The sequence below is a fragment of the Protopterus annectens genome, chromosome 9.part0 (genome assembly GCF_019279795.1).
Source record: "Protopterus annectens isolate FY-2018-M chromosome 9.part0, PAN1.0, whole genome shotgun sequence".
Classification (NCBI taxonomy): Eukaryota; Metazoa; Chordata; order Ceratodontiformes; family Protopteridae; genus Protopterus; species Protopterus annectens.
In genome coordinates, this window is record NC_056743.1 from 792,693,425 (window position 1) to 792,715,207 (window position 21,783).

The window sequence follows — 21,783 nt, forward strand, 5'->3', positions numbered from 1 at the left end:
ATCCACATGCCATTCTCCCTTCTGGTGCATGAGCTCTAGGATATCGCCAAAAAAGGCACAATCCGGTGGGGAAAGTGGGGTACCCTCTCAATCCTCAGAGTCAGAATCTAAGGTGAGAGACTCCAATGGGGGACTAGGTGTTTCCTTTAGCATGTTCGCTTTTCTTGTGCCATTAGGAATGGCTTCATCTGACTCCAAAGTGGACTGAAGTTGCTGTGGAGCAGAAGGCTTGAGACTGTTTGGATCTGACTGCTGCCTGTCTGAAGAGAAGGTGGAGGGTAAGATAGAAAGAAAGGTAGTCTCTGTGTGGATCCGATCTTGGGTGGGGCGGAGTGTGGGTTCTAGCTGGGGAAGAGATAATACTCCCCAAGGAATGAAAAGCCCATCCAATCTCAGAATGATCCAAAGATCTCTCTTTACATAATGGATCCAAAATTCCCTTCAGAGGTCTGGAGCTGAAGCCAGAAGGAAGAAGCACCAGGACAAAACCTTTGGGCAGTTCCAATGTGAGAGCCGGACCCAAAGAGGCAGCCCCAACAACACATCCAAAGCCAATGTCAATGCCATCAACCCATCCCCTCAGCTCTGGGACAGCGCCAGCTCTGATGAAATCTGGGTCAACAAAGTTTGATATAGTAACCTTGAGCAGAAGCTATTTGAGAAGTCAGATCTGAGGACACTGGCACTGAGACAAAGAAAGGATTCAAAGTCACTGGACTGAAAAACTGGACCAGAGAAGGAGCAAAGATCAAAATAACATGGACAGATCTGTCTGCCTTTGGAAAGAAGGTGTCAGAATGACCCCTAATTATATTTGATAAAGAAAGGGTACCTCCTAATGCTAAAGTACAGCTATCAGTAACAAGTAAAAACAGTATTCAAAATGAAACGCTGTACAACAATGGCCAATGAAGTAAAGTTCTCTTGGAGAATAGGTAGTATAGTTAAATGATATAAAACTTAAAAGTGCAACATATATAGCAAAAACTTGCATACATTTAAAGTACTTAAATTAAATGCACTTACAAGATATTCACTCTGTGAATGCAGTTATACCATAAAGAAATGATGGCTCCAAAGTTTCCAGTCTTATGATGGCTTCAAAGTATCAAATCTTTTTGGTCTGATATACAAAGTATCCACACTGAAGATGTAGTAGCTGCTATGTGACTGTGATGAACTGTGATAACAGCTTAACCAGTCTAACAGATCAAATAAAAGCTTCTAGCTTTAATGGCAGTTAAAATCCTTTTATTGTAGGAAAAGTTAAAATCTTCATGTCAAGTTAAAATCTTGATGTAGAATAAAACAGTCCCTATGTATTCCAAATGATAAGCGCTTTCGGTATCTTCTTCAGATCGTAGAGATTGGGACTGGAAGTTCCTTTTTATAGTGTTTGCTTCCTTTACTGTTGAGACAATCATTCAGTCATCACACTGTCAATCAGCTGTTTAAACGCACCAATCCTCTTTCCTCTCAGCTGGGGGTGTTCCATTTCCTATGCCTTTTGCTTTTGAGGGGTGTGACCAGTCATGAATTATTAAGCCAGACACACCTCCATGTTAGCTGATAGTTGGTCTTCTAGCTTTTAGTATAGGTTTCAGTGGGATGATGTTATTCAAGCCTGGCTCAATATCAGCACAGAGGTTCACAATCCACTTACTCTCCCTGCATTCAGTAATATTTTCAATGTCGCCTTTCCTTATTCCACTATATACATTCTCTATCACCTTATAAGTGAAAGAATGACCGACATTTCTTTCAGCATGTGTTGCTAGAGCATTATGTGGATCTTTACTGGTAATGTCTCTTTGATGTCTCAAAATGCGATTTTTAAACATCTGATTAGTTTTTCCTACATAGAATGCAGGGCATAGTTTACAGGTAGCCATGTACACCACACATTGGGGGTTATACAAGTGGCTTTGACATTAAAGGTGTATTTCTTCTTTGTCCTTGGATGTTCAAATTCGTTATTACAGTCAATCAGTGGGCATGCTGTGCAGTGGCCACACTAGAACGTGCCTTTATGTCCAACAATTTTATGTTTGTTAAACACATCCTTTGTGCAAAGTAACCTCTTTAAATTTTTCTTATTCTTGTAGCCAAAGCATGGTGTTTCACCTACAATGTCTTTTACCTTGGCATCATGGGTGAGGATTGGCCAAAACTGCCTTATTATGGATTTAACTAGTGTGTTGTCTGTGCTATAAGTTAACATCACTCTGGTGGTTCTGTCTTCTGTCTTGTTTTTCTTTGGGATAACTTCTTGAACATTCACATCTTTTTCATTATAGCCTCTCTTTATTAGGTTTTGTCGTAGAAACATTTCCTTTTCTCTTGTCTCATCTTTGCTACATCTTTTATGTATTCTTTGTGTTTCATTTCACATAATATTTTTAGTGACATGTTTAGGATGCATGCTGCTTTTCAACAAGTAATGATTTTTCCATGTATTTTTTCGGTGTAATTCTGTTTCCAACATGTTTTCGTTAAGAATAACATTCACATCCAAAAATGCAACTTGATTATGAGAGTGTTCTGCTGTAAAGCTTAGAAAAGTAGTAGTCCTATTTAGATATTGATGGAATGATTCAAATTGTGGTACGGTTCCTTCCCATAAAATAAAAAGATCATCCACAAATCGACCATAAAATTTGATGCATTCATACCATGGACTATTTGAGTTCAATACATGTTCCAATTCCCAGTCTACAAGCACAAGATTTGAGTAGCTGTTCGCACAAGGGGTGCCCATGGCTACCCCCCATTTTTGCCAATAGATTGATGTACCATACACAAAATAATTATTTTCCTGTATTAAATCTAATAAAGCACAAATCCTGTTGGTTTCATTAACATTTTTTTTTTGTGGCTTAAGATCTTCTTACAGCTTCTACGCCTGCTTCGTTGGGAATGGAAGTGAATAAACTATTCACATCCAGGATGGTCACAAGTTAGATTTAATACTGGAAAATAATTATTTTGGCAAAAATGAGGGGTAGCCATGGGCACCCCTTGTGCGAACAGCTACTCAAATCTTGTGCTTGTAGACTGGGAATTGGAGCACGTATTGAACTCAAATAATCCATGGTATGAATGCATCAAATTTTATGGTTGACTTGTGGATGATCTTATTATTTTATGGGAAGGAACTGTACCACAATTTGAATCATTCCATCAATATCTAAATAGGACTACTACGTTTCTAAGCTTTACAGCAGAACACTCTCATAATCAAGTTGCATTTTTGGATGTGAATGTTATTCTTAACGAAAACATGTTGGAAACAGAATTACACCGAAAAAATACATGGAAAAATCATTACTTGTTGAAAAGCAGCATGCATCCTAAACATGTCACTAAAAATATTATGCAAAATGAAACACAAAGAATATATAAAAGATGTAGTAAAGATGAGACAAGAGAAAAGGAAATGTTGTTTCTACGACAAAACCTAATAAACAGAGGCTATAATGAAAAAGATGTGAATGTTCAAGAAGTTATCCCAAAGAAAAACAAGACAGAAGACAGAACCACCAGAGTGATGTTAAGTTACAGCACAGACAACACACAAGTTAAATCCATAATAAGGCAGTTTTGGCCAATCCTCACCCAGGATGCCAAGCTAGAAGACATTGTAGGTGAAACACCATGCTTTGGCTACAACAATAAGAAATATTTAAAGAGGTTACTTTGCACAAAGGATGTGTTTAGCAAACATAAAATTGTTGGACATAAAGGCACATTCAAGTTTGGCCACTGCACAGTATGCCCACTGATTGACACTAATAACGAATTTGAACATCCAAGGACAAAGAAGAAATACACCTTTAATGTCAAAGCCACTTGTATAACCCCCAATGTGGTGTACATGGCTACCTGTAAACTATGGCCTGCATTCTGTGTAGGAAAAACTAATCAGATGTTTAAAAATCGCATTTTGAGACATCAAAGAGACATTACCAATAAAGATCCACGTAATGCTTTAGCAACGCATGCTGAAAGAAATGTCGGTCATTCTTTCACTTATAAGGTGATAGAGAATGCATACAGTGGAATAAGGAAAGGTGACATTGAAAATATTACTGAATGCAGGGAGAGTAAATGGATTGTGAACCTCCGTGCTGATACTGAGCCAGGCTTGAATAACATCATCCCACTGAAACCTATACTAAAAGCTAGACCACCAACTATCAGCTAACATGGAGGTGTGTCTGGCTTAATAATTCATGACTGGTCATACCACTCAAAAGCAAAAGCTATAGGAAATGGAACACCCCCAGCTGAGAGGAAAGAGGATTGGTGAGTTTAAACAGCTGATTGACAGTGTGATGACTGAATGATTGTCTCAACAGTAAAGAAAGCAAACACTATAAAAAGGAACTTCCAGTCCCAATCTCTACGATCTGAAGAAGATACTGAAAGCGCTTATCGTTTGGAATACATAGGGACTGTTTTATTTTACATCAAGATTTTAACTTGACATGAAGATTTTAACTTTTCCTACAACAAAAGGATTTTAACTGCCATTAAAGCTAGTAGCTTTTATTTGATCTGTTAGAATGGTTAAGCTGTTATCACAGTTCAACACAGTCACATAGCAGCTACTACATCTTCAGTGTGGATACTTTGTATATCAGACCAAAAAGATTGGATACTTTGAAGCCATCATAAGACTGGAAACGTTGGAGCCATCATTTCGCTATGGTATAACTGCATTCACAGCGTGAATATCTTGTAAGTGCATTTAATTTAAGTACTGGAAATGTATGCAAGTTTTTTGCTATATATGTTGCACTTTTAAGTTTTATATCATTTAACCACACTACCTATTCTCCAAGAGAACTTTACTTCATTGGCCATTGTTGTACAGCGTTTCATTTTGAATACTACCCTAATTATATTTGTGTCCTCAAGAACTTCTGCATCAAATGGTGCTAAGTATCCTTCATATCTATAGTTACTGAAAAATCTGGGAAGGGGATTAACAGTTAACAGGTTGTGAAGGAATGGCATTCTGAAATTTGGGACTTTCAAAAACTAGTTGAGACAGAAAGGATCTAGGACTGGTCTCCAATAAGCTTATTTCTTTCTTTGGTATCAGAAATATTCTTGAATAAAATGCTTTCCCTGTCAGAGAAACAGGAACAGATTCTATTACCGCCAACAGCCAGTAGATGCTGAATGACAGGTGGAAAAAGGAAGTTTAATCTGGTAGATGAAGAGGAATCCTCTCAAAAGGAGGTAGGGACTCCCACTGCCATTTGTATCCCCAATGAATTACTCTCAGAACCAAACTGTCTGAGATTATCTGTTGACAAAAGAGAAATGGAGAGCCAGATTTTGGAAAAGAGAAAAGTATTACTACGGTAGGAGGGGGTGGTTACAATCTGGAAATAGTCATTCACACTTTTTGGACTTTCCTTGTTTCTAGGAGGTTCCCCCTCCCTTCTTTTTGGATCAAACCTGACATTGTTTTTTGAACTTCTGCATGTCAGAAGTTAGCTGAGACTGCTTATTTTGCTTTTTATAAAAAGATCCTGAGGTAGGGATGAAATATTTAATAAACTTGGAGAAGGAGAGCTAAAAAACCTGAGTCACCTTATGAATCAGTTTCTCCTCTCTCACTACATTTTTTCAGGATCTCTGCAGCAGATTGTCAACATACAACCTACTTATGAAGGGGAGAAATGAAGTGTTCATCTTTAACATCTTCAGGCAAATTCTGAGCATGTAATAATGCAAATCTTTTCATCAAAGACCCACTAGCTGCTGCTCCAAAAAAGGCATCAGCTGAGTCAAAAGAATACTTCAAAGAATGTTTTGCTACTTGAAAACCAGAAAAAATAACATTTAGAGAAGTTTGCCCTCAGAAGAAAAAAAAATAAGACTAGTAATTCCCAGAATGCTACAGCTCTTGTCACTAATACAAATTCTGGAACTTAATAAAACCCATCAAAGTCATGTTTGAGGCTAAAATAGCTACCCAAGCCAAAGGCAATCACAAGGCATTTTTTAGTTATGTTTGTAATCTCAAAAGCACAGCAATGCACTGAGCTGATTGTGAACGGTGTTACCTACACACTGACTCTGAAGATTTAACCAACCTACTGGCTGATAAATTCAGTTCTAACTATCCCCCTGTCTCCCCTCTATCTGTCCCTCGAGGTATATCTGATTCACCACCAACTATCATAGACGACAAAGTCCTAAACGTGCTATCAAAAGCAAACAATACTACAGTGATGGGTCCTAAAAATATCGCTGGATGCATCTTAAGCAGAATGAAGCATGATTTAGCCATAACTCTAACAACACTGTTCAACCACTGCCTCCATATAGGTTTCATATCAAGCAAATGGAGAGGAGCTACAGTCATGTCATTCTTGTTCATAAGGGAAGACCTTCCACAGACTCAGATAATTACAGACCTGTAAGTCTGACCAGCCACACATGCAAAGCCATGGAAAGACTTATCATGGAAATAATCAATAAGGACAAATGGAACTCCCAAACTCTAGAACCACCTCAGTCTGGATACGTCAAGGGCAGGTCATGCTTGCTCGATCTGGTAGACATTTTTTTAAATGGACACAAAAGCAATGGATGAAGGTAAAATGGTACACAGCAAATACCTCAACCTGGCCAATCCTTCTGACACAATCCCCTATTCAGGCATAACAGAAATGCTGACTAAGAGGAAATAAAACCCTTTGATCACCTAATGAATGGATTGACAACTGGCTCACAGATAGAATGCTGGACATAAAAATAGGATAGGGGAAGTCACCTCCACAAAGAGACCAGTCACCAGTGGAGTCCTCCAGGGTTCTGTGTTGGGACCTCTCCTGTTTGGCATCTAGTTCTCCAAAGTAAAAGCCAAAGGCAAAGGGCTGTGGTTGACTATGTTTGCAGATGAATGCAAGCTAGAAGCATTCATTGAATCTCCAAACAACTTAGCCATAATGCAGGAAGGTTTGTCCTGAATAAATTACTGGTGCCAAAATCATGGACAAACTCTAAAAACTGCATTTCTGTACCATTTGGGAATTCATCTACCTAAGGGATCTACTACACTGACAGTATGCCCTAAATTTGGGAACTTATGCGGCCAATGAACTAACCTTTGTCCAACACATTTTCATTGTCATAAGAAAGTTATTCTGTATTGAACAGCTTATAAACAAAATGAGTGTGTCTAGAATTAGGGATGTAAATGTCCCCCTTTACTCAGCCCTCATTAGATAATTTATGGAGTATAATGTTCTGATTTTCATGTATCTATCCAGACACATACTATAACTGGATCTTCCACAGCAATACCTTGTCAAAAGGATACAAGGCCTAAATTATATGTCCTACAAGGACCGACTCAAAGCCTTGTCACTATATTCAGTATGTAACAAACTGCCAACAACACATGACCTGTGTCTGGCATACAAGGCAGCCTTTGAACCAATACTGATGGACTTACTGCACATCAGCAAGTCAAGTGTCATCAGAAATACTTGGTCTAGGAAGCTAAACCTCTTCCACAACATCAACAGAATGGTTTGGTGGGACATGTTTAGCTCGCAGAGGATAATCCTGTGCTGGAGCAGAATTCCCATCCATACAAAACAAAGCTCATCCCTGCCCATATACAAGCACAACTTGAATCTATGAATGGGAAACAGAAAATGTACCACAGGACTACCCCCTGTACTACTAATGGACAGCATCACCTCCTAAATCCTTTACCCCATGCATGGGTCACCTCAAGTTATCCAAGGTATGATTCCAATTATTCTCACAAGGGGTAATGTATAATTATTGACCATCTGATGAGTAATACCAAATGGGATAGATTAATTCAATCCCCAAATGGGAAATTATCTAGGCTTAAAGTGGCTCTCAGGATCAGTTAGCCTAGTACTTACAACCTATGTACCTATAAAACTGGTAGCAATGTTCCTCATATTTTCAAAAGAAGCAGGCAAAAATGTCATTGACAATTAAGAATCTTACAAATAAGAGTGGCAGTGGAAAATGCTTTTCCCAAATCTGTCAAAAACAAAAACAAAAAAAAATCTTGCTTTTTTCCCACTTTTCTGAGATTTAAAAAAGTTCAGTTACAGGCTTGCTGTTTCCTGAACTGTTTGTAAGTTTCTGTGAGGCCATTTTTGCTTGGGCTAAAGGAAAGTCTCTCTGTTGATCAGTGGCAGTGAATAACATTGAGCAGCTTCCCTGCCCCCCGTAGGACTGGTTACTGACTTGAAACTGTAGTTTTATTGGCCAACAGGGGTCATTTCCAAAACTCCTTCATCTTCCTCTCTTAAAACCTAGTTGCCTCGTGGTTTTGGCATCTTTTCAGGCTTGTTGGCTGTTGGTGAAGCACCCACCAAGAGGAGAAAACGCTGAGAAAAGAAGGAAGCCACTTTTGAGATTTTAAGTATTTTTTCTCTGTTTATTTGCTAAGTTTTTCTGCACAGCTGCCTAGTTTGAGCATTTTCTGGCTTGTTAAACTTGATTTCTGCATTAGTAGCTGTATTTAGAGCACAACCAAAAGTTGTTTACTGAATTTCCTGTTTGCACTTAATTTTAAATCGTTTTTTTTTCTCAAAACTTGCATATTTTCTGTCCTTGACCTAGCACTCTTGTGTGGGGTCATTTACTGCACTGTTATAACTTGATATTACCTGTGAACCTCTGCTATCTCTGAAAAAACAAAAACAAAAAAAAATCTTGCTTTTTTCCCACTTTTCTGAGATTTAAAAAAGTTCAGTTACAGGCTTGCTGTTTCCCGAACTGTTTGTAAGTTTCTGTGAGGCCATTTTTGCTTGGGCTAAAGGAAAGTTTCTCTGTTGATCAGTGGCAGTGAATAACATTGAGCAGCCTTCCATGCCCCCCGTAGGAGTGGTTACTGACTTGAAACTGTAGTTTTATTGGTCAACAGGGGTCATTTCCAAAACTCCTTCATCTTCCTCTATTAAAACCTTGTTGCCTCGTGGTTTTGGCATCTTTTCATGCTTGTTGGCTGTTGGTGAAGCATCCACCAAGAGGAGAAAATGATGAGAGAAGAAGGGAGCCACTTTTGAGATTTTAAGTATTTTTTCTCTGTTTATTTGCTAAGTTTTTCCTGCATAGCTGCCTAGTTTGAGCATTTTCTGGCTTGTTAAACTTGATTTCTGCATTAGTAGCTGTATTTAGAGCACAACCAAAAGTTGTTTTCTGAATTTCCTGTTTGCACTTAATTTTAAATTGTTTTTTTTCTCAAAACTTGCATATTTTCTGTCCTTGACCTAGCACTCTTGTGTGGGGTCATTTACTGCACTGTTATAACTTGATATTACATGTGAACCTCTGCTATCTCTGAAAAAACAAAAAACAAAAAAAAAAAATCTTGCTTTTTTCCCACTTTTCTGAGATTTAAAAAAGTTCAGTTACAGGCTTGCTGTTTCCTGAACTATTTGTAAGTTTCTGTGAGGCCATTTTTGCTTGGGCTAAAGGAAAGTCTCTCTGTTGATCAGTGGCAGTGAATAACATTGAGCAGCTTCCCTGCCCCCGTAGGAGTGGTTACTGACTTGAAACTGTAGTTTTATTGTCCGTTTTGGGTCTATTCCTGCTTCTTTCCAGCCCCTGCTATCAAGCACGCCTTAACGTGCTTTAGCCGATTAGCGGAGTTGCCACTAGAGCAGCATCGGGCAGCGCCGGTTTAACAAGGTTAAACTTTTTCTGGCTCCATAAAGTCTGTTCTTCAATTTTTCCCTTAGAACTGCTCTGTTAGGAACCTAAACAGTTTACACCTTCACTAGAAAGCACAGCACTTGTTCCTAATTGCTTTTTCTTCTCAAAAAGCTCAGCACTTGTCTTAAAAGCATATCCCTTGTCTTATAAGCATTTTCTTTGCAGGTCAAGCACTCCTATATTATACAAATCCCTCACTTGCAAAACCACCCAGGAGTGCCCACTTCCCTGCTAAGCCCTCTACTTTTCTGTCTCATACCAACTCATAATTCGTTCTAGCATATCGAAGGGTCAGATGCTGGCGTCCTCTCCTGCCCAGTTGGTGAATCTGGGAATTCTGAGGCAATGTTACAATTGCCTCATGTACACGGACAACCCTCTCCTCCTCCCACATAACACTAACACTTGCGAGAGATGCAGCTATTTAGCCAAACTGGAGGCTGAGCTCTCTCAACTCAGGACTGGCAAGACCAGGCAGGAGGAGAAGGCAACTACACACACCACAATACAAGTCTCACATAACTCAACCACACCACTGAATCAAACACATAAACACACTAAGACATACTCGGAGGCTCTGAGTAAAAATTTACCTAAACAGCAAAGGCCTCCAAAGCAGACACCCAAGCAACTGCAAACTCAAGACACCACACAAACAACACATAAAAAACAAAATCAGTGTGCAAAGCAGTCACTGCCCTTAAGGCCAAATACAACACCAAACATACTTGTCATAGGTGACTCCATAGTCGGACACACTGACGTCCCACTCACCAGGCTGAACAAGGAGAAGGTCATGGTAAGCTGACTATCGGGCGCTAGAATCCGCCACATAACACAAGCACTCAGGTCACTCCACGGCAAGTACAAGTATGACACAGTCATTGTCCATGCTGGTGTGAACGACCTGAGATGTACCTCCCCGGACTACATGAAAAGAGACATAGAGGAGCTCTCTGATTATGTAGCCCAGGTAGGTATGACCCTGACCCTGAGCAGTATCCTTCCTTCACCACGAATGATGCCACAATATAGTGACAAGATGATCAGCTTTAACAATTGGCTTAATTTCTGGTGTCATTCAAAGGGGATCCAGTGTCTGTCTGCTTGGGATGACATGCTTGACAAGCCACGCTGCTTCACAAGGGACAGCTTGCACCTGTCACCCCTGGGATTCCGGATATTGGCTAAGGCTCTTGCCACCCCCATAGTGCCTTTTTTAGGCAAGGCTCAAATTCTAAACCTACCACCCTAGAAAAACAAAAACGGGAAGAAACTAAGGGTAATGCTGCTCAATGCCAGAAGTCTAAATCTCAAAATGCACGCACTCAAGGCCCTTCTCAGTATGGAGAACATCGATGTCTGTGCGTGACTGAAACCTGGTTCAAGGCTCCTGAGAGCACCCCGGCACTATCAGGTTTTACCTCATATCATGCGTTCCGGCCCCAAAACCCGGACCATACCACAAAAGGAGGGGGTGTATCCATATTCATCAAGGATACCCACACCTCCAGGTTGGTGGCTACGCACGAAGCATCGGAAACCATCCAGGTGCAATTAACCATAGGCAAAACTGCTCTACAATTTGTAGCATGCTACAGGCCACCCTCTCAAACCCAGGAAACCCACACAGCCTTCCTGAAGACACTGGACGGTATAAATGTATCACCAAACACCATCATATTGGGTGACTTCAACTACCCGAATATAGACTGGGAACATTACTCAAGCCCCAACTTTCTAGCCCAAAGGTTCCTGGAGTTCATAAATTCAAATGCCATGGAACAACTAGTCACCGTCCCCACAAGAGGAGAAAATATACTAGATCTCATCATCACAAACATGGGGACAAAATGCTCCACACCGGAAGTATATCCCTCTTTGGTGAGATCAGATCATAAACTAATCTCACTAGAAATCCACATCCCGCCCCCACCCCAAACAAAAAAGACCACAGTGAAGAACTTCTCTAAAGCAAACTTCACACTACTCAAGACAGGTGTGGTATCCTTCAAGACCCCCGAGCCAATGGAAACCACAACCCAAGCTGCGGAAGACCTTACAAATGCCTTCTATGAACACCTTCAGGACTGCATGGATCAGGCAATCCCAAATAAAACCAAGACTCTTTCCACCAAGGGCAAACGTCCAGTCTGGTGGACCCCAGCCATAAACAAACTTTACAATAAGAGGAGAAAGCTATTACATGATAGAGCAAAATCCCAAAAAGGGAAGGCATCTTTGATCAGTACTAGCAAGAAACTACGATCCCTCATAAAATCATCCAAGGCCAACTTTGAGAAAAAAATTGCCATAGATTCAAAAGACAATCATAAGGCCTTCTTCAGCTATGTCAGAAACCTGGGTGGAAACTCCCAGATATGCTCAGAATTAGTCCAAAATGATACAAAAATCACTGAACCCACAGACATTGCCAACATACTGGCAGACAGGTTCAGCGCAAACTTCACCCCCCTCTCCCTCCCAAAAGGAGAGATAACTATCCCAACAGAGTGTAGCCTCCCAGACATCTCAAATGCGCAGGTGAAAGCTGCTCTCTCTAAAGCTAAAAACACAGCATCAATGGGACCGGATGGTGTCCCCGGCTGTGTGCTACATGAACTCAATGAAGAACTAATCCCGCACATAAGGCAGCTGTTTAATCTTAGCTTTACCACAGGATATGTGCCCAAGGAGTGGCGTAAAGCAACTGTGGTCCCACTCCACAAAGGCGGTGCCTCTACGGACCCTGGTAATTACCGCCCCATAAGCTTAACACGCCTGGTCTGCAAAGCTATGGAGAGGATCCAAATGGAACTCATAAACAAGGACATAGGGGACTTGCAGACCTTGGACCCAACCCAGTTTGGCTTTGTCAAGGGCAGATCTTGCCTTTTGAACTTGGTCGACTTCTTCGAAACAGTTACCAAGGCCATTGATGAGGGAAAGGCAGTCCATACAGCCTACCTTGACCTTGCAAAAGCTTTCGACACAATACCCCACTCGGGTAACATAGAGAAACTTACCAGCTTAAATGTCAACCCATATGTCACAAGATGGGTTGCAAACTGGCTAAAGGACAGAACCCACAGGGTTAGAGTTGCTGGAGCAATGTCAGACTCCAAGCCGGTTACAAGTGGTGTCCCACAGGGCTCAGTCCTTGGCCCCCTATTGTTCGGCATCTACTTCTCAGAAGTACAGGCAAACATAGGAGGACTATGGCTGACAAAGTTTGCGGATGACTGCAAACTGGGTGCCATAGTGGATAGTACATCGGACACAGACATCCTTCAGAGGGGTCTCACGGAAACTGATAGCTGGTGCCAGAGTCATGGCCTGAAGTTAAACGCAAAAAAGTGAAAAGTCATACCCTTCGGGAAAAACAAGGTAACCCCAAGCTACTATATAGGTGGCAACCCACTAAGCACAGAAGAGGTTATCAGGGACCTGGGTACCCAGGTTGACAGTGGCCTCTCGTTTGACACTCACGTTGCTAAAGTGGTTTGAAAGACCTTCTACATTGCCCATCTGATCATGAAGGGATTCACATCCAGATCAAGTGAGGTCATTGTTCCCCTGTACTCTTCACTTATCAGACCAATGATCGAGTACAATGCCCCATTCGGGATGTATCTCACCCGACACCTGCAGCAATTGGAGAGACCCCAAAAGTTCCTCACCAAAAGGATAAAGGGACTCCAAAACCTGTCATATACTGCCAGACTGAAGAAACTCCAACTCTATTCAGTTGCATACCGTCTGCTCAGAGGTGACCTGTGCCTGACATACAAGGCCATGACCAACCCGGAATTAATGGACATGCTCCACCTCAAAAAATCCAAATCCACCAGAACCACTAGAGCAAGTGACTTAAACCTTAGCACGGATATAAATAGGACGTGCTGGAGGGATAGATTGATCACCCAGAGACTCCCCATGCTGTGGAATAAAATCCCGGTCCATGTGAGGCAGAGCACCTCGCTGGCTCTGTTCAAGAGAAATCTTGACCGGTGGATGGGAGATCGTAGGTTTACCCCGGGAATCATCTCTGTGTCACTGCTGGACAGAGGCACAACAAACTAATGGGCACATTATTTCTAACATAAGGGGTGGCATAAGCCACATAACTTTGGGCTAGTCTTATAAATGCCTTAGGGCAGATAGCCTAGTATAAACCTATGAACCTATGAACCTAAAAGCTTTCCCATCCTTATCAGAGAGGGAGGAATTAGCATTTACCAAATGCTTGGTTGCAGAAGAATTTGACAAGGAAATCAGTGAGCTGCCAAATCTGGGATTAGAAAACAAGCATTTGTAAGAATGCTGAAGAACTTAATCTCCTTCTTAGGGGCTGCTGGGTGGCTGTCAGGCATGTGGCGGGCTGTATTAAAATCATCCTTCAAGGCTAGAAGCACAACAGCAACACCAGTAGGCTGAGGAGAAATAACAAAATTTGTTTCCTTAAAATCTGTTCCCTGCTCATCACACTGGGAATCTTCAGAAAATGAAGAATTTGTTTTTCTCTTACCAGTAGATCCAGAATGAGAAGGGTTAAGAGCCTGAGCTAAGCTCAACAAATCTTCCCTATCTAAAGAAATAGAGAAGATGAATGTTTAACTTTCTGTGTCTTGCTGACAGGAATAGCCATAGAAGTAGACCAATTCATATCAGGGACATCACCCTAGGGAACAGGCATCTTAGTCGAGCCATGCAGAGAAGCATTCCCCACTCCTTCCTCAGAGACTGGCAAGGACACTCCAACAGCCACAGAGGATGTGAGGAAGAAGATGAATGGTCTGAGGATCCAGAAATGGCCAACACAGGTTCAACTATCTGCAGCTGAAGCAAAGTAACAGCCTGCTGAAAACCCAGAGGCTGTCTGGAAATGTTCTTCTTTTTGTGACCAGAGAAAGGAAAAAACAAGGACCAGAGAAAGGAAAAAACAAGGAACAAACATGATGTTCCATGCTAAAGCCAAGAAAGAAGTCTGAAACTCAGGTACTGATGACTGAAGCATTCAGAAAATGGTAATTATCAAAAAAGTTTTCATCACAAATACACTGTGACAAGCGCAGCACACACTTGCCAAAGCTCCTGTCATCAGCAACAATTAGAGTACAACTTAGAAACATAAGTTTACCCTGAAAATAATAAACAAACTACAGTTTTCCAACTGACTAAAATATCACATGACAGTTCAAGAAAAGGAAAATCTAGCAAAAAAAAAAAAATAGTGTCTGTCATAAGAGTACAGTTTTAACTATAAAATTAAATGTGTAAGATTTTTTTTTTTTTCCCCATGAAGGCAAGTTTTCTACCCCGCAATAGAGAAATGCTAGCTAACCACCGGTCACTGAAAGCCCACAAGAGTAATACTTTTCTGCAACAGGAAAACTGTGAAGGACTTGCCATCCAGACTGCAGATTTCCTCCAGCCTAGCATGACCTATCTAAATTGCCTCCTAGTCATGGTGTTCCTGGCTGGTCAGTACTCAGCTTGCATATTTCCAGAGGGAAAAGCATTCTCATAGTTTCAGAGATCTAATGATGAACATCATATGTTTAGATATTATAAGTGTCAGGAACTAAATGTCTTATATGCATATAATTACAAATAACACATATCAGAAACTTGTTGATTTTCTAATGCTGACTAATATTCTTGTATGCCATTATTTTTATTCATGCCACAAAGCCAACCAAATCAGTAAGGAAAGTAGGAAAGTACCTGTCACTCTCTTAAAAGAATTAGTGTCATTTTGACCTTAGTCATAGAGTGAAACCTTCAAGAGGCTTGTTAGACAAAGACTCAACAATTTCAGGAGCTGATTGCTGACTTTCATTCTGAGCACCATTCACATCATTGTGGGTAATTACAGGTGGAATATACAGGAGGACCGTCAGTCTACATCAGTTGTGGTTCGTAAAAATATTAAAATATTCCAATTCACTCTATTATCTTTCAGACAGCTAAGCAAAATAATCTGTCATCGGAAGTACATCACCCTAAAGGAGTCAATGGGAAAAGGACCTCAAGATAAGTAAAACAAAGCATTTAAGATGCTTTATAGTATAATGTAAAAAAAAAAATAAATAATTGGGTATACTCATTTTTTTTTTAATTTTCACACAAACCAGAATAATACTGACTTTTATAACAAACTTTAAAGGGGCTCAATTACAGCTCCCTATCAGAAGTTCAAAGACTAGATAATGTAAGTCCGAAAAACCAGGGCAGTTTAAGTGCGACTTAATACAAGCAACAGTGAATTGTAAAAGTTACTGTTACATTTAGTGTCGTTACGTAGGGAGGGGCAATTTCCAATGCACCCCCACACCTCTGCCTCTTACATATATTGACTCTGAGGTTGCTGTACCTTAGAGAATAGGGGAATACTCTGATACTGATTTCAGAAACAGCATACATTTCCCTGTAAGCACACTCAAATCCTCAAAGCTCCAAGGATCACAATTATGGTCCACAAACCTGCAATGGGTAACTCTCCCATCATAACTCATAACAGCACTATTCAGAGGACCACAAAACAAACTCTTTCAGATAAAGTACTGCGCATATTTGTTACCTGAAGGATTCACAGCTGCAGATTCCTCTGCACAAAGCTAGTATTGCACAGCAGACTGCACTGCAATCAGGTATACAATCTGGGGATTCCGGAGAATATAAATAAAGTCCCGAAAGACTGAATAAAACAAACTTCTTCAGTACTGCCTCAGATTTTTAATTTAAACATGGCTGCAATTTATTTGTGAAAATAAACACAGTCAACTGTCACTCCAGAGTACTTCCAGAGACAGATGACTAGTTTTTTTTTGTATATTAAAGAACTTATTAATCTAAAATATGACTTCAAGTAGCTACAAAACTACTTCCTGCATTCTGAATGCCACTGACCCCTACTGCATACAACATTGTATAAAACATGATTACAAAACTAACTACTTTTACAGGTGTCTTCTGCTTCCTTGTTGCTCTGATGTAATTTCAGTTGTCACTACTGCTAATAAGAGTTTACAGTTTTAAACCCAAACGGCACAGTTCTAAACAGCCACACACAGAAACACACACACCAAAAACAAAAAAGAATGGAAACACACCTCTGCAGAACAGATAACATGCACACCACCACTTCAATCAATTCACCTCAACTTTAATGTAGTGCTTTACCACAAAGAAATTGACAAAATAGAGTACATTCAAACAAGCAAATGCTAAATAACAGTTAGGGGGAAACACCTATGCAAGTATTAAAGAAAATAAATAAATATAAGACTAATAAGATACTAGTTCAGGAGACTAAACACTATATTCCTAATTCATAAATAATCTTATGCTGCCTTCTAGATTATTTAAATTTTACCTTTAAACACTGCATAGATACTATATAGCTGATATTTAAAATAACATACAACTGTATTTATTTTATTTATTTATTTGTCTTTGTTTACTGAAAAAGTCCGACTGGGTAATACTCATTTTCAGCAGAGTCCTGGGGAGAATAGCTCCATTTGCTTACATTGCATTATAGTAAGTTCCAGTTAAATACAGAGTAGTTTGATTTCTATTTACATTTATACGCAAACAGTAGTTATATTTATACATTCAAAGATTTTAGAGATGAAAGTTACTAAAGACAAAGCCCATGTACAACTTAGTGGATTGTGCAGGCAGCATTCAAGTATAAAAATTGTTTTGTCATTTCAGTGAGAGGTTAAGGGTATTCTGTTTAAGGAGAGTACTGTACAGTGAACACAAAGTCTTAACCTTGTGATTAGCATGTGCAGGGCCAGGACTGGTTAAGATGTTGTTTAAGCGCTGGTTTAAAACTATTTAGTTAGAGAGTTTTATTTGTGTGGGAATATTATTCCAGAGTTTTATTTGTGTGGGAATATTATTCTAGAGTTTTGCAAAGTACTGGGAGTAGTGTGTCTCTCCTGCGACATTATTTGACTTATTTGTAAGTAATAAGAATTTGTTAATAGAGTGGAGGTCCCTTGCTAGACAGTAGGGCAGTAGTAAGTTTTGTAGTGCAGGGCATTTTTCTGGATGGTGAATGCGTTTGTGGGCAGTGGTTAATATAGCAATAACCCACGCCTGGGTGTGGGTAATGCTAAATTTACCCACGGTTGGCGTGGTTTGGTCCCGAGGGCGAAGCCGAGGGACCAAACAAAGCCAACCGTGGGTAAATTTAGCATTACCCACACCCAGAAGTGGGTTATTGCTATTATACCATGACATTATTTAAGAAAAGAAACTATTACTTTTCTTAAATAATGGCATAGTATAATGCCTGTTTACTGCCCTTCTGCAGATGTCTGGCATCCGCGGCAGTTCTGATGTACTGCGCGCCTGCGCAGTACATCAGAGTTGTGCAAAGCAACGGAGAAAGCAAGATCTCCGTTGCTTTTTTTTTAGTGTCTCGCTATGTTAAATGAGTTTAACATAGCGAGACAGTTTTAAAATAAGCAACGGAGATGTCCGTTGCTTATTTTAAACTGTCTCGCTATGTTAAACTCATTTAACATAGCGAGACATAAAAAGCAACGGAGATCTTGCTTTCTCCGTTAAAACACTGTCTCGCTATGTTAAATGGGTTTAACATGGCGAGACAGTTTAAAATAAGCAACGGAGATCTCCGTTGCTTATTTTAAACTGTCTCGCATGTTAAACCCATTTAACATAGCGAGACAGTGTTTAAAATGAGTTATACTAATGGAAAAAGTCCGGCGACGGACCTTTTTCCATTAGTATAACTCGATTTACAACGGGCACGCTGGCCAATCAGCGTGCACGTTTTGGGGGGGGGTCATGGTATAATTGTGAATATGTTAGGTAGTTGTGTAATTCAAGCCAGTTTAATTGCTTTAATCTAAGACAGTGGTGGGTCCTACGATGACAAATTTAGCTACTGTATTGTATCAGGAAGCAAGTTTCTCTTGAGTATTCTTTAAGTTTGTTAGGATAGGAGCAGCGTAAACGAGAGATGGAGAAGGTGGTGGCTAGAGTTTTTCTTGCAGTATCTGTAAGGAATCCATTGATTCTATAAAGGGAGCCTAGTTTCTGGTGTGTAGATTAAACGGTTTGCAGAATATGCTAGTCATATTTGAGACTGTCGACTATTTTAACACCTAGAAGTTTACTGTGAGTTACAGTGCCAATTATGGTATTATTTGCTGACTTTATGGTTAAAGACTGCTTTTGATTTTGGCAACTTTTTAAGGTAAAAAGCATTAACTTAGTTTTCTTGGGGTTCAGTTGGAGGTTTGATTCTTTGAGCCAGATTTCTACAGAGGAGAAAGATTTTTAGGTAATGTTTTGGAGCTTATTTATTGTTGAGACTGCACACATTAATGCTGAGTCATGTGCATACTCAACTAAACTAGCATGGTAATTGCAGATGTGGAGGTAATTAATAAATATATTAAATAGGAGAAGACCCAGGACAGAGCCATGAGGGACACCTGTAGTAACTGGTTGAAAAGATGAGTAGATTTGTTGTTATTTAGCGGATTGTTAGCTTCCAGACAGGTAACTAAGAAACCACAACAAGGAGCATTGTGAAAGTCTTATTGAGGAGAGTCAAACAAGCAGTGCTGGTGCAAGACAGTATCAAATGCCTCTGACAAGTCTAAGAACATGGTGGACACAAGCAGACCATTGTTTCTATATGTTAATTTATTATACTGGAAAAATGTAGTTGTGGTGCTATGCTGGGGCCTAAACCCATGTTGTGTTTCTAAGAGCAGGTTCGTCTGTAGTTATTAAACTCTGTAGATGTGCCACCTTTGTGCAGTGGTATGATGCATATTTTTTTCCACAGAGATAGGACATATCTTTTTTTCTATGAACCTATTAATTAGTATGGACACAGGGAAGGCTATGACGTCTCCGGCCATTTTTAGGTAGTCTGATGGTAGTTGGTCTACAGCTATGGAAGTAGTTTCTAGTTTAAGGAGCAACTTCATTATGAGTAAGGTAGGTAATGGACTAAAAATGAAGAGCTGTGGGTAGTTTTGATTGGACAGGGGTAGAGAGAGGGGGGGGGGCAGATGTATTACTATCTAAGACATAATATTGATTGTATAAATTAGGAATTACACTGGATGGGGATACAGTCTGTCATATTGTCTGCTTTTGGAGAGAGAGTGGTGATACTGCCAGGGTAGAGTAGTTTATTTAGTGATTAGCAAAAAGGTTTTGGGTTGTTTTTATGTTTGTCTTGTAAGTTGGTATAGTATATGTTTGCTTATTCTGCTTGATATGGAGTTTTGCAAGGTTTCTAATAAGTCGAAATTGCTGGAAGGTATTTTGAGTTCAACTTTTATACCAGGTTTTCCAGGCTTTATCCATTTTTATCATGATTTTTTTGTTTTTTTGTCACCCATAGTACGTTTTTGGACTTTAATCTTTTATTACATACTGGTGCTAGATTAAAGGTCTGTAAGAACATGATATTGAAGCATTCTATAGCAGTATCTAACAGCATTGTTCTAAGCACATTCCAGTTATATTGTTTTAGTGCTTCATTAAAAATATCTTGCTGAAATTGGTTGTATTTCGAATCTGATTATAGATAATATGTTTATCTATTTTATGGTGAGTTCTAATGGCATATGTTTGTAATGTTGTCACTTATGCTACCTGAGAGGCAGTCTACTTTTTTGTCAGATTATCTGGTTTCTTTGTAAGAATCCAGTCCATACCTCTCAACCTCTTAGAGGAAGAAATGTGGACAGAGCCATAAATAAAGGGGGTAACAAAGGTCCAAAATAGGGACAATTTTTAAATATTGCTCTTACAATCTTAGAAAGTAGATAGAATAACAGACTTTGTATTAGCATGGATTTTCAGACGGGTATGAAGTCTGCATCTCAAATGTCTGTCATTATTTTCTGACTTAAGTATTCAACAATTTGCCAAAGATTTGTTAGAAAGCCACTATTTTATGAAAAATGGACCAAATATATGAAGCAAAAATCTGGACATTCTGCAAAAATCTGTGCAGTTGAGAGGTATGATCCAGAGTGTCTCCCTGAAGTTTTGTTGATTCTAGTAGGTGTGGCTATTAATTGTCTGAAGTTGTACAAGTTTATGGATTCAGTGGGGGAATTGGAATTTATGAGTTGCCAGTCTATATTTAAGTGTCAAATTTTATAGTTTCACAGTTAATTTGTTAGCATATCCAAGACAGGATGCTTCCAGTAGTATCACTGTTATTCCCTGGTGGTATATAAATTGCTATTAAACATACAGTTTTCCTATTGTTGACTTTTAGGAGTGTTGTTAGTATGTATGGAACGTGCATTGCCACAAGAAAGCAGTTGGAGGAGATCGGCAATTGCCACAACCTCATGGCCTCTCGACATAAGGGATAAGGCTTGGCTCCTCCCTGCTTGTTGATATACTAAACAACAGACATGTTATATGTCTGAAGTGCAATGATTCGTGAGGGAAGAGAGGTATGAAGGACTTGCAACACTAGGAGCACTGCTCTCATCTCCAGGATATTTATATGCAAACTGGCCCAGGTGCCTTGGACTATCTGACCCAGAAAATGCCCCCACCTGAGCTGGGAGGTGTCTGTGGTCACCGTGGCCTTTGGAGGAGGAAGAATAAAGGGATAACCTTGCTCTATAACTTGCGATTGAAACCACCAGAGAAGAAACTCCTTACATACTCGAGATAGTCTGATCAGATAATTTAGTGGATAAGAAAGGAGGGACTATTGAATTGCTAGTGCTAACTGAAGAACTCTTATGTGGAGATGAGCTATAGGAACAAGAGTTATGGTGGCAGCCATGAAACCCAATGCTCTTAGAGCAAGACAGGCTGCAGGCATAGAAATGTGTAAAATTTGTTTGACATGGAGTCTGAGGGTGGTGATCCTGTCTGAAAGAAGAAGAGCTAGGCAATGAGTTGTGTCCAGACAGGCTCCTATTGAGTCTAACACCTGTACCGGTTGTAGATGTGATTTGTTTAAGTTGATGGAGGTGCCCAAGGTTGAGGCTAGTTGAAGTAAGTAGTCCCTGGCTTGGA

General features: G+C 39.9%; 1 protein-coding gene across 4 annotated transcripts in view; it reads right to left on the minus strand.

The window, feature by feature from the left end:
• The window catches only part of SCN8A (sodium voltage-gated channel alpha subunit 8), a 1,580,263-nt gene that overhangs the window by 334,332 nt on the left and 1,224,148 nt on the right, over positions 1-21,783 (minus strand). The gene's annotated exons all lie outside the window — the stretch shown is intronic.